The sequence below is a fragment of the Cnephaeus nilssonii genome (genome assembly GCF_951640355.1).
Source record: "Cnephaeus nilssonii genome assembly, chromosome: 2".
NCBI classification, from domain to species: Eukaryota; Metazoa; Chordata; class Mammalia; order Chiroptera; family Vespertilionidae; genus Cnephaeus; species Cnephaeus nilssonii.
This window is the reverse complement of record NC_137073.1, coordinates 33,415,449-33,427,489: the sequence shown is the minus strand read 5'-3', so window position 1 is coordinate 33,427,489 and position 12,041 is coordinate 33,415,449. Positions and strand designations below refer to the sequence as shown.

Below are 12,041 nucleotides of genomic sequence, written 5' to 3'. Positions count from 1 at the left end.
CTGATCATGTGGTTTAGACCCCTGACCTTTCATATCTCTGGGCTGGTCATGTGGTTTAAACACATCATCCTTCCTGCCTAGAGATAACATCTAGGTTTCAGTTGTATTTCAGCTCCAGGCCCAGAAAAGCAACAAAACCAGGTGGCCTTGCCAGGGCTAATGACCCCTTGTGCTGACCCATCAGTGGGAGACCAAGGCCTTGAAGGGGCACACTTGGAAATGCTGATGAATAGTCTATTGAGATCCTCCCCTAAATCTCTCAGCCTTTAAAACCCTCAAGGTGAAGGGCCCAGAGCAAACTCCCTCCTGGGAGCCCACCCACACCTTTCCCTTTCCTCACAGGCATTCATCTCCTAAGCTCTAAGGGACCCCATGAAACTTGCAACCAGGGGAGCAGTGGGCAGCAGCAGCTCCTCTCGGGATAAACTCTTGAACCTGTCCCCAAGGCCCCCTTTTCTCTGGGGGGCGGAGGACCCCGGCGCGTTTACCTGATCATAGTCTGAAGCCCAGCGGTCATAAACCTGTGAGCTCAAGCAGCCTTGGCTCAGTTCTTTGCCATAACATTTCTGAGAGCCAGAGTAGCCCCGCCTAGTCTCTCTCCTGTAGCTCCTTCTATCCCAAGCCTTTCCTTGGGTCACTGTCCCCAGCTTTAATAAACGTCCTCAAAATCACCGGACTTGTGTTATGAAATCTTCCCTGCGTGAAGTTAAGAACCCACACACTATAGGCTGGCTCAAGGCAGACCTGCTCCAGACCTGGTCCGTTGCCAGTGACAAAACCTTGTTATGACATCATTACAATACCCAGCTCAGGTGAGCTTGGAAAAAATAAACAAAAAACCTCTTTCCTTTTCGTACAACTCATCCAAGTGCCCTTCTAGTTGATGGATGGGATGCTGCTCCATCCATGAACCACTTAATAAAGCCAGTTAGATCTTCAGCTTACTTGGTTTAATTATGTTCGTTAACAGGGGTTGAAGCATTCCATTTCTAGACCTGGACAATAAAAAACAACCACTATACGATTCTCTATGAAGTGGGCCCAAGCACCCAGAGGGCAGTAGGGCTACAAGATGAAGGCGTCTGTGACCCTAAATGATTGTGTGGAGCAGTGCCCTCTCCATCCGTCTGCCTTGGACTGTAACATCGTGAAAAATAAAATAAGCAGAGCTACTTTTTGAAGTTGGAGCGACCATCCCAGAGTAACTGCCTCGAAGGTCTTACTACTCAAACCTTTGGCGTATTAAAAGTAGGCAAAATAACCTTTGGACTGGGCCTAAAGCAGCATTGCATTCCAAACAACTGTTTGTAAAGCTAATAAAAAAAAAAAAGCAGACATTATGACTACTGGACTGAAAATTAAAGACATTCTTTAGTATTAGCATCACTATGTTAGCTTATTTGCACCTATAGAAACTCCTTCCTTTGGTTCATGTAATTATTCCCCTTCCCTTTCTCATAAATACCTCTTGCTTTCACCTCCTGATTGGATACTATATGAGTTTCTGCCTAAATCAGTTTACAATAGCTCTGTGGGTGAAAAAAAGGGGTTCTATGGAATGTAACATCACAGGGTGTTATGAGCATAAATTCCTAACTGTGCAGGTCATGGTGCATAGTCACCTCCCAGGAATAACTTCCTTAGTAAAAGGCTTATCTTTGCTTTAAGCAAGCCCTGTCCATTGTCTCTGTGTATGTAAGCAGATTAACATGCCTTTAAAATGCCCCCTTTCAGAGGCTCTTAATATGTATCCACCCTTTCACGTCAGGACCCTCCTTCTAAAGGGGACCACCTCAAGCAAAGACATAATCTCATTAACCTGCAATCCCATCCCCATCTTGCTTTTTCCTACCCTCCTGTAATCTTCCTTATGTTCCATCCTTCATATCAAATGCGTATAAGAAACTGTATGCTGCCATTTTGGGAGGCATTTGAGATCTTGCTTCCTGGCCTATGCTGTCAATTTTGCTCAAATAAGTCCTTATAAAAATTCCCTACATGTTTGGACATTTTTAGGTCGACAGCTTCTTGCGTAGCTATCTTTTGGATGTCAAATAATTGCTTGTTGCCTCTCCCTTGTTGCCTAACCTTTATTTTTAGGTTAACAACATGAACAAGAAATAAACTTTCATTGTGCTAAGTTACTGAGATGTAAGGATTTGTCTATTACAATAGCTGTTGTCATTTCCTTTAGTTCATGTAGTGACTTTGGTAAGAGCAGTTTTGGGGGAGTGGATCTAAATCAAAATCTGTCTTAGTCCAAAGGTGTATGCTGAATATGTGTGAATCTTCTGTGCTCAGCTGCAAATAAAAGGACACCCGCATGGCAGTGACTTAGAGATTTACTGCTCTGAAAAGGGGAGCTGAGACTGGACAGCAGGGTCTGGGGTTCAGTTATGCCCTCAGGCACCCGGGCTTTTGTCATCTTCTCTCTGCCACCTTTTGCATGGAGGCCTTTGTCCTCACCGCTGTCACCTTGTCTTGGCTGCTACACCTCCAGACAGGACTAAGGGGAAAGGACAAAAAGCTAGGCCAGCTGAGTGTATTTGTCATCACAAAAGCTTATTGGAAACCCCACCCCATGACTTCTGGTTTATCCTATTGGCCAAAATGGGTCACATGACCACGCCTGAGTCCTCACTGAAAGGCGAGTGGGAGGCTGGGATGGAGGCTGGCTCAGCCAGCTGACTGTATGGGCCCCAGCTCTGCAGCCTCACAGTTCATTTCGGCCAATAAATATTTATTGTGCATCTCCTGTTTTATAAGCCCTGGGCTGGGCACTGGAGTCACAGAGATGAGTCAGAAACAGCCCGACTCTAACCCGGGGGAGGAGTGTTCTTCTGTTCAGGCTCTGTTCACTATCTCCTCAGTATCCACGTGTAGGCTTTCCTTCTAAGCCAACACCCCTGACGAGGCGTCCAGAGCCACTCCTTTGTTTGGGGTGGGGCACGGGGAGTGTGTGGGTGCTATGGAGACGTGGTAGTGAGGAGTGTAAGGTGGATGGCCCCAGTAAAGGCAGTCCTGTTGGGCCATCAGAGGGTGGCTTGGGTTGCTCCAGGGAAGGCCTGGTGGGGGTCCTGGGGATGCCTGCATGTCTGACCTCTGAGTCTCTCAGTGGTATCTCGCTCACTGATGGGGGCTGCACAGTTTGTGGGCACCAACACGGCTCCTACAACGATGGCTCCCGGGCCCTGGTGGCAGATGAGACTTGCCATGAGGGACACCAGTGAGGGCTGGTGGTCTCTGGATGTTGCTCTACTCCTTCTGTGGGTGGACCCTGGGCCCCCCTTGACTTCTCTCTCCACACAGCCCACTCCATTTATTTCCCTCCTGAGCCCAGGAACCTGCGCCAGCCTTGGGGCAAGAAGCTTTTCTCTGACTCATGAAGTGTTTTTGTTTCCTCTAATCCCCATTCCCTTCGGGTCCTGAGCTTTTGGAACCCAACAGTGTTTTCTGTCATTTGCTGAAAATGCTGCTCTCCTGAGGCAGTGGATACACCTAGTCAAGCTGCCACCACCGTGGGGAGAAGGGCTGGGCAACAAAATAGTTTGGGGGTGAGGAGAGGTGGTAAAAGCAGCAGTTCACGTTTCAAAACTATTGTCCAGTCTCACAGATGTACAAGCCAAAGGCCAATGGCCGTGGGTGGCTGAGGAGACTCTGAGGATGAGGGCCTGTCAGGTCAAGACATGGTGATGCTGGTGGGCATGAGTCCTGGGAGACAGCACAACTTCCAGGGGCCAGGCTGTGAGGGGCGTGTGTGAGGAAGCATCTGAATGCAAGTGTCAAAAACCCACCTTGAGGTCACTTAAATACTAAGGTTTGCTACGTTTTCTTACAAGAAGTCCAGGGGTCAGCCGTACCCAGGTGGGCCCAGTGGCCCACTGATTTCACCACGGACCCAAGCTCCGTTCTCTTGTCTGCCACGCTGGGTTTGCTCTGTCGATAACTTCTGGTCACAAGAGGGTGGCAGCAGCTCAGGCATTCGTGAGTCCTCACATGCAGAGCCCCGAGGCAGGCCAGGGCCTTGTCTCCTGGTCTCTCTCTTTGTCTTTGGGTGCTGGTGGTGGTGAATATTTTTCCAGAAGCCCCAGATGCTGGGAAAGTGTGGTCTGGCATTTCCTGGCTCCGTGTGGGAAGGGAAGGCTGCCTTCAGCAAGGAGGGAGAAGGGAATGAATGGCTGCTGGTGCCAGCCGCGGCGCTTGCTCCTGGGGGGGGGGGGGTGTGAATGTGTTCGCCGACGCTGTGTGTGTGTCTGATACACAGGTGTGGCTGCTGATGTGTGCAGGGCCCGGGCCACGAGGAGTGTGGCTACCAGGCTGGGGTTTGGTTCAGGGGCTGCCATGGAGGGGCTGCCTTGTGGTTGACAGGCAGATGGTGGGGTTTGGGGGGACAAGAGAGCAACTTCCTTTCCTTCTGCTCACCTCCCACCCCAGAAGCTGCTTCTTCTGTTTGCTTTGCAGCCTCCTCCTCCACCTCCAGGTAGGAGATCCCTGGCTCAGTCCTGGGTCCTCCTTTCTTCTCTAGCTACACCCACTTGCTAGGTGATCTCATCTAGCCCCGTGCTTTTAACCAGTATTCCTGTGCCCGTCATTCCCAAAGGTGGCGCTTAGCCCTGACTCTCCCTGAACTCTGGACTTGTGCACCTAACGTCTCCCCTGGGAGGCCACCGGCCTCTGGCTGGCAATGTGCCCCAATCCAGCTCCCTTTCTCCACACCCCCAAAGCCCGCTCCTCCTCGGCCCCCTGTTTCTGCAGAGCCCCCAAACTTCTGTGTAGCTAGGAGCTCAGCCCAAGCCAGTTTTCTCCTGTCCCATGTTCTGCCCATCAGCACCTTCTGTGACCTCGTCCCTCCACCTCTGCCAGTCTGCTCTCATCTACCCTTTCTGTTCCTGGAAAATTTCAAATACACAGAAAAGAAGAGATTAGTACAATAACCCCCCCCCCCCCCCCCGCCCCTGCAATGTATTTCTTTATCACTCTGTTCAATAGTAAAAAAAAAAGCCCAACCAGAATGATGTTTTTACATATAAATCTGATGAACTTACTTCCCTGTGTAAAACTGAAAATCCAAATTTCTTTTTAACCTCACCCTTAACCTGTCTCCTCCCCTCTCCCTCACCAGGCCTCTTCTGTCCCTGGAACAGGCATGGTTACCGCAGTTACCACAGGGCCCTTGCATGGCTATTTTTGGGCCTAGATCACTCTTCCTTCAGACCTTTGCTTGACTGACTTGTTCTGAACATTCAGGCATCTACCACCCTAAGTAAACAAATGTTGGCACTCTGCCATTATTGCCTTAAATTATTTGAAAGTAGTAGAAGAAGAAATCATTACAGATGAAGCTGACATTCCCACGGACTTCCCCCTTCCCCATCTGCTGCCCCTGGGAACCAGCTACCAGCATAAATGGGTGAGGACCTTCTAGGTCAGTGATGGCAAACCTATGACACGCGTGTCAGCACTGACACGCGTAGCCATTTCTGATGACACGCGGCCGCATGCCGAGGATGAAACACCTAACGTCTTGAGGTGGCTGCTTGCCGAGGATGAAACATTTGCTGCTCCTGAGGATGAAACATTTGCGAAATAATGTTTTTTTCCTCAAAGTGACACACTACCCGAGTTATGCTCAGTTTTTTGGTGAAGTTTGACACACCAAGCTCCAAAGGTTGCCCATCACTATTCTAGGTCTTGTTCTTAGATTTTCACTACATATGTGTCCAAACAACATACACGATTGCTCAACGGGTTTGAAAAAAAATTTATATAAATTTTATCATTTTATAGCTGTTATTTCCCTTTTCACTTAACACTATTTTTGAGATCTTTCCATTCTGGTGGGTATAGATCTCATTCATTTTAACCACTGCTTAGTCATCCGTTAGGCGATTACACCTAGTTCGTTTATCCAGTCCCCTATTGATGGGGAAAAAATGCTGCCATCAATAGCCTTGCACATGTTTTTTTTTGTTTGCAAGTGGATGATTCTCTAAGGAGTGCTTCTTAGACTGGAGTTTGTAACGCATTAGGGGGTAGTGAAAACAATTCAGTCAGTTGTGAAATAGAATGAATAGGAAATAAAAAATTGCATTGCAAGTTGGATGGGTAATTATTGTTTTATTAACTTCTTGCGTCAGTTTCACATGCTTGTAACGGGTGGCTTTGTGCAACACATTTCTTACCTTGGGTGGCTGTGAGGATTGGAAACCAGCGTGGAATCGTGGAATCGATGCTGTTTCCCCCAGGAACTCGTCAGTGCTCAGTGTATTGTCTGACTTCTTTTGATTTTGCAAACGAGATAGTATCACATTACGGTTTTAATTTGCATTTCCCTCGATTTGATGAAGCTGAACATCTTTTCATAAGTTTATTGGCTTCTTGGGTTTCCTTTTCTGTGAATTGCCATTGCCTATGTGTGCTTTTGAGCCATTTGATTTTATCTTATTTATATTTGCAGGAGTTCCTTGTGTAACAGAATGAAATGTTCCTGCTCTGGGTCTTAATTCTAGCTTGTATTTCTTCCACCTCCTTCAGGCTAATAGCTCCTGCCTCCGATATGCTAATTAGCTAGAGGAATTCTGCTTGAGGCTTGAGCAGCCCCTTGTCAGAGGTTGCTTTTCCAAAGACAGGAGGTTGGGGGGGGGGGGGGGGGATTTGTACAAAATAATAATTCTTTTAAAAAATATATATTTATTGATTTTTTGCAGAGAGGAAGGGAGAGTGATAGAAAGTTAGAAACATCGATCAGCTGCCTCCTACACACCCCCTACTGGGGATGTGGCCGCAACCAAGGTACATGCCCTTGACCGGAATCGAACCTGGGACCTTTCAGTCCGAAGGCCGACGCTCTATCCACTGAGCCAAACCGGTTTTGGCCAAAATGATAATTCTTTATTGGAGATGTACAAGAGCCTCCAGAACTCCTCCTGCTTGGCTCCTCCTCCCTGGCCGTGACATAATAGATGCCTGAATTCTAGGCTTTCTTAAAAAAAGTTTCTATTGATTTTATTTTATTATTTTATTTTTAAAAATATATTTTTTTATTTATTTCAGAGAGCAAGAGAGAGGGAGAGAGAGATAGAAATATCAATGATGAGAGAGAATCACTGATTGGCTGCCTCTTGCAGGCTCCTTACTGGGGATCCAGCCCACAACCAGGGCATGTGCCCTTGAGTGGAATTGAACCTGGGACCCTTGAGTCCACAGGCCGACGCTCTATCCACTGAACCAAACTGGCTGGGTTCTATTGATTTTAGAGAGAGAGGAAGGCAGAGGGAGAGAGAAAGAGAGAGAAAAAAAATCCTCATACACTCCCTTACTGGGGATCAAACCTGCAACCTGCGTATGTGCCCTGATTGGGAATTGAATTGGTGACCTTTCCATGCACAGGATGACGCTCAACCCACTGAGCCACCCAGGCCAGGGCATTCTAGACTCTCTTAAGATGGATTTGTGGAAGCCATAAGGCACTCTCATCTTCTTGAGCTGGGCCTTCTCCATCAATAAGCCTTCCCTTACTCCAAACTGGGATGTATTGAACACTTGCCTCCTTTTTGAAGCATCAGGCACACGAACCTTGTACCGGTAACACTTAGAAGTTCTGGGTGTTCTGGGTACTGGTCCTTGGATTGTTTCATGGGTTGTAAGCATTTCTCCCAGGCTCTCAACTACCTTTTGGCTTTGCTCGTGGTGTCTCTCCACTACATGCAGCAACAAGACGTTTATCGTTGAGAGGCCAGGGCAGTGGTAGTGGGCGGTGAGGGCAGAAGCTGGGTGCCGGTGGCTGGCAGGAGTGACCAAGTGGCTGCAGAACTCCTTTCGGGGACTGAGGGACATTATTTTCTTTTAATAAAAATGGTATATACTTAAGGTGCACAACTTGCTGTTTTGATATACATTGTGAAATGACCACTACCATCCAGCCAGTGAACATATCTATCACCTCTACATAGCTACCATCTGTGTGTATGTGTGTTGAGAGGATTTAATAAAGCCTATCCTCTTCCCTATCATCACCATGCTGTACATTAGCTCTCTAGATCTATTCATCTTGTATTCCTGAAACTTCGTACCCTTTGATCAACAACACCCTGTTTTCCACAACCCCAGCCTCTGGCAGCCACCATTCTACTTTCAGTTTCTAAGAGTTCAGCTTCAGGAAGTATTTCTCTTTCTGAGTCTTGCTTATTTCTTTTCTTTAAAAAAAAATTTTTTTTTTTTTTATTGATTTCAGAGAGGAAGGGAGAGAGATAGAAACATCAATGATGAGAGAGAATCATCAATTGGCTGCCTCCTGCATGCCCCCTACTGGGGATCGAGCCCGCAACCCAGGCATATGCCCTTGACGGGAATTGAACCTGGGACCCTTCAGTCTGCAGGCTGATGCTCTTTCCACTGAGCCAAACCAGCTAGGGCTGTGTCTTGCTTATTTCACTTAGCATCCATGTTGTCACAAATGGAGGGATTTCTTTTTTAAGAGCTGAATAATATTCCATTATATATATATATATATATATATATATATATATATATATATATATATAATCACATGTGGGAAAGTAAATTAGTACAGCCATCCATTATAGAAAACAGTATGAAGGCTCCTCAAAAAATTAAAAATAGGATTACCTCATGATTTGGCAATCCTACTTCTGGGTATTTATCTAAAGGAACTGAAACCAGGATTGTGAAGAGATAGCTGCACTCCCATATTCATGGCACTATATTTTTTAAAAGCTGAATTTATTGGTTAATAGAATTATATAGGCTTCAAGAATACAATTCTGCAACACAACTGCCGTATAATGCATTGTGTGCTCGCCACCCAAAGGCAAGTCTTCTTCTGTCGCCATACATTTGGCCCCCCTTCACCCTTCTCTCCTCCTCCCCGCCTTCCATCTGGTAACCACCATACTGTTGTCTCTGTCTACGAGTTTTTGCTTTTCTTATTTGTTTATTTGTTGCTTTCAAGTTTATATCCCACATATGAGTGAAACCATATGGTTCTTAACTTTTTCTGCCTGACTGATTTCGCTTCGTCCGATATGCTCAAGGTCCACTATGTCGTCACAAATGGCAGTATTCCGTCTTTTCTTATGGCAGAGCAATATTCTATTGTATGTATGTACCACATCCTCTGCATCCAATCATCTGTCGTAAGGCACTTCAGTGGTCCCCATGCTTTGGCCATGGTGGATCGTGCTGCAGTGAACATAGGGGTGCATCTACCTTTGCAAATAAATGTTTTTAAAAATTTCAGGTAGATCCCCAGAAGAGGGGTTGCTGGGTCACATGGCAACTCTATTTTAATTGTTTGAGGAGCCTCCATACTGCTTTCCACAGGGACTGTACCGGTTACATTCCTACCAGCAGTGAACGAGAGCAATGTTAGGGTAGAACAAGGCCTTTCCTTTTCTTTGCTGTAGCTTTCCACAACTTATGAGAAGCACCTTGTAATTAAACCCCAAGATTCTTAGCTCTGATTCAAACAGCCCCTCTGTTCAGACTGAGGGACAAGATAAGCTATTCTCAAGGTTACATTCTTACATATACCTCCTCCCTGCTGTTTTTACAACTCAGGGATAATTAGTAGAAAGTCCCCTTCCCCCCTTACCTTCAAACAAGCCTCTTTGGAACTTTTCATAATTTTGTCTTACAGGCTTGGGAAGAAACACTGATAAGCCGCCTCCCTAGGACATCTGCCAGGACCGTGTCCTGCAAAACAAACTACAACCCCCAGGGGCCCCCAACCCCTTGCCCTTCCTTGCTGCTTAGCCGGGGCTTAAAAGGGGAAGCTGTCCTTTGTTTTCTTGCCCTTGTATGGATTAGCAATGCTCCGGCCGTCTTCCTTCAGGGAAAGTAAAATAAACCCCTTTCCCTTCAGGGAAAGTAAAATAAACGTCCTCTCTGCATCTATCTCTTCTTTCAGTTGTGAATTCGCTCACAGCCCGCATCACCAGTCAAATCTCCACCAGGTTCCTTTCCCCCACAACCTCTCCAACACTTGTTATTACTTGTCTTACTGATAATAGGCATTCTAACAGGTGTGAGGTAGTATTTCATTGTAGTTTATTGTATTTTCTTTTTGCATTTATTAGTATTTATTTCATGCTGAATTTACTCCCGGGCCATTAAGTTTTTGTTTCTTCAGTTTTTTTTCCGGGGTATCTTTTTCTTCTTGCCACCTCCTCTTCTGGTTTAGGAACCATCTGCTCTGTTTCAGTGAGGATCATCTCAATGTGCCAGGAAGAGCTCATATATGGTTTAATCCAGCGGCCGCCAACCTTTCGGACCTCACGGACCACCAGTGGCCCTCAGACCACCGGCTGCCGACCGCTGGTTAATCCACCCAGGAGCTCTGTAAGTTCTGCACCACGTCTTGGGAGCTTTGTTCACCTGGATGTGCTCAATGACCAGAGAATCTACATCGAAACCCTAAAGTTCAGCATTACTCTCTGCGCTTTTAAGCGTGTGCAGCAAAAACTCAGCACTTTTTGGGCCACTGACCCTGTATCCAGCCCCACTGTTTGGCCTGGGCACACCTACCAACGCCACCATTGAAACAACAGAATGGCACACACTTCTGTAAAGTGACACCCTTAAGATACTTGGTGGCTTTTCAGATATACATACCCTTGATGGCTTGGGCAGTTTCGCGAGTGTTCTTAAAGTGAACACAAAGATTTGAACCTCTTAAAAAAATTATTGATTTGAGAGGAAGGGAGAGAAACTTCGATCTGTTGTTCTACCTATCTATGCATCCATGGGTTGATTTAAAAAATAACTACTTAATTAGTTATTGAGAGAGAGAGAGAAACATCAATTTATCGTTCCACTTATTCATGCATTCATTGGTTGCTTCTTGTATGTGCCCTGACTGGGGATCGAACCTGCAACCTTGGCCTATAGGGACAACGCTCTAAGCAACTGAGCTACCCGGCCAGAGCAGATTTGAACCTCTTGATTTGCATGGTTTTGTGGGGTTTTCTGGGTCAGGTGAATAGCACACCATTTTCAGAGGTCAGCTCAGGCTGCTTACAGGAAGAGTCATTGTAGTTTTTATATGCATTTCCCTAATAGCTAGTGAAGTTGAGCATCTTTTCTTATATCTGTTGACCATTGTATGTCTTAGAAGAAGTGTCTCAGGTGCTCTGCCCATTTTCTTTTCTTAATTTAAAATGATTTCTTCTTAGAGAGAGAGGAAGGAAGAGGGAGAGAGAGTGTGAAACATCGATTTGCTGCCACCTGCACGCCCCCAATTGAGGATGGAGTCTGCAAGGCGGGCATGTGCCCCGACTGGGAATCAAACCCCCAACTTTTCAGTGCAAAGGATGACACACCCACACCGGCCAGGCTTCTGCCCATTTTTTAATTGGATTTTTGTTTGTTTGGTGTTGCGTTGTACGAGTTCTTTATATATTTTGAGTATTAACCCCTTGTTGGAGCTGTTGTTTTTAATATCTTCTCCCATTTGGTTGGCTGCCTTTTGCTTTGTTGGCAGTTTCTTTTGCCGTGCAGAAGCTTTTTAGTTTGATATAGCCCGATGCATTTATTTTTCATTACAGCATTTTTTACAATAGCCAAGATATAAAAACAACCTAAATGGCCTTTGATGAATGGATGGACATTTCTTTCTTTTTAAAAAAATATATTTTTATTGATTTTAGAGAAGAAGGGAGAAAGAGAGAGAGATAGAAACATCAATGATGAGAGAGTCATTGATTGGCTGCCTCCTGCACACCCTGCACTGGGGACCCAGCTGCAACCCAGGCATGTGACCTGACTGGGAATCTAACCATGACCTCCCAGTTCATAGGTCGAAGCTCAACCACTGAGCCACATAGGTCGGGCGAGAAACATTTTCTTCCCAATGGAAGAGGCCTGTAGGTAAAAGAGCAAACAGAGAAAAAAGGAGTGCTTGTGGTTGAAGATGGGTAGCTGGTGGGTGGGAGAATATTCCAGAGAGAAGTCTAGGTGAACAGGCAGAAAACAAGTGCACTAAACACATTGGTTCTGAACAAACTGATCAATAAATGAATTGG

General features: G+C 46.0%; 1 pseudogene across 1 annotated transcript; it reads right to left on the bottom strand.

Moving 5' to 3' along the window:
- Positions 1 to 10,116: 10,116 nt before the first annotated feature.
- Positions 10,117 to 11,011, bottom strand: LOC307112109 (large ribosomal subunit protein uL22-like; annotated as a pseudogene). Its single transcript has 2 exons — positions 10,957 to 11,011; positions 10,117 to 10,689 (listed from the first exon to the last, which is right to left on the bottom strand). The product of its transcript is annotated as a large ribosomal subunit protein uL22-like (transcript).
- Positions 11,012 to 12,041: the final 1,030 nt, after the last annotated feature.